Raw genomic sequence first — 1,661 nt, forward strand, 5'->3', positions numbered from 1 at the left:
CGCGGCCCCCGCCGAGCATGCGCACCGCCGCCCCCCGCCCGCACCCACCTGTGGCCCCCGCGGACTCCTGTGCGCTCTGCTCGCGCGCCCCGGACTCGCGCTGGGAAGGAGGGAGCGGGAGGTGGGCGCTCGCTGGCAGGCGTGGCGCGGCGCGGTCACCTCCCTCGGTGACCCATTCACCTGAAACTCGGGGTGGGGGAGGGGAGCGGCGCTGGGCGCACCCCGGGCGGCGCGCGGAGTTAAAGGAGCCGCGCCGCGATTCGACCCAGGGGGTGGGGGACCCGGCTGCGCTGCGGCCGCGGCGGCGGCGGGGGTGGGGAAGGGACCCGAACCCCTGGGGCGCGCTCCGAGCTCTGCTGCCGGGGGTGGAACCGGGTCCCGAGGAGACTGCCGTCCTCCCGAGAGCGAGGCCCGAGGGTGCGCAGCCCTGGAGAAACGAGGCAAGACCTCACACGGCGCCCTCCGCATCCGGATTGTTGATTGGAAGTTTATAGGGCGAAGTCTAGACGCGTTGCCACGACGAAAGAATCCTGCAAGTTTTACAGAAGCCACGCGTTTGGATTCAGAAAAATGCCATCAACTAGGATGGTAACAGTGAAGGCGAATTACCGCCAGTAGTGGTGTGCAGCAAAACAACGAGCACCCCTCGCTTTCGGGGTCGCCACGGGAATCTTTACCCACCACCCCGTCCAAATTAACTGCTTACATTAATGGAGGGTCTACCCTGGGGGGATTTCAACTCTTTCCTCCTCTCTTTTGGCTTAAAAAGCAAAACTTTACTTCTGGTTGTTGAGTTCTGTTTTCTGTTCACAATCTACACTTGGTAATGTAGATTTTAACGTATGTTGCGTTTTTCAAATTATGCTCCAGGATGTAGTAATTTTAATTCTTGCAATTAACTGCGTAGAAGACTAGCATTAGATTTCTTCAATCCTGCTTCCTTTTGTGCTCAAACCTGGAATGTTAGCGTTGCTTAATACATTCCTGTCCAATCCCACCCACTTTTCTGCCTCTAATTAAGTGCTTAAAGATGTGATACTTCCATACATTAGGTCCTGAGGCACAGTACAGTACTTCAGGAAGTAAGAGCATCATATAAATACAGGGTATTTTAAATGACGACCTTAAAAGACAATTAATCTAATTGGTAATTTTTCATGAAGTCATTGCTGTAATTACTTCAATATGACTATGTAGTTTTTGAATGATGCAGTTTAAATTGATATTAACACCGGGGAACTCAGGTTAATCCTCTTAAAGTTTGCTGTCAGATTACTAAAATCTCCCAACATTCCAACTTGGTTTATAATTAAACAAGGGAACATTTCCTAATACGCTCAGATTCATAAACACACAGCTATTATTTTATAATGCATTTTGACGTTTTTGGAAGAAGAGATCTTAGGAGAGTGCCCCCCCCCCACTTTTCAAAAAGAAATATGAGGGCTGGGATGTAGCTCTGTGGTTGAGCACATGCTTAGCATGGATGTGATCTCAACAGACACCATAGAGAGCGAGAGTATATATCAACTATCAAGTTCCAAGCTACATTTCCACCACTCCAAGAAGAAATCCAGGGGCTGGGGAGATAGCTCAGTAGAATAAGCACTTGCCTGGCAAGCACAGGGTCCTGAGTTCAATACCCAGTACCACATTAAAAA

The 1,661-nt window shown here is 50.8% G+C and overlaps 1 protein-coding gene across 4 annotated transcripts in view; it reads right to left on the minus strand.

Moving 5' to 3' along the window:
- Positions 1-1,661, minus strand: part of Ocln (occludin) — an 85,906-nt gene that overhangs the window by 65,584 nt on the left and 18,661 nt on the right. The window contains exon 1 of one of the 4 annotated variants that reach the window (XM_023704051.1): positions 49-215. The exons of 1 other annotated variant lie outside the window; for it this stretch is intronic. The gene's annotated coding sequence lies outside the window, so the exon portion shown is untranslated. Of the gene's footprint in view, positions 1-48; positions 216-1,661 lie in introns of those variants that run through there. 2 more of the 4 variants (XM_023704017.1, XM_023703946.1) reach the window with 2 other exon arrangements.

Source organism: Octodon degus, unplaced genomic scaffold, assembly GCF_000260255.1.
Source record: "Octodon degus isolate 3935 unplaced genomic scaffold, OctDeg1.0 scaffold00001, whole genome shotgun sequence".
In the NCBI taxonomy this organism is placed as follows: Eukaryota; Metazoa; Chordata; class Mammalia; order Rodentia; family Octodontidae; genus Octodon; species Octodon degus.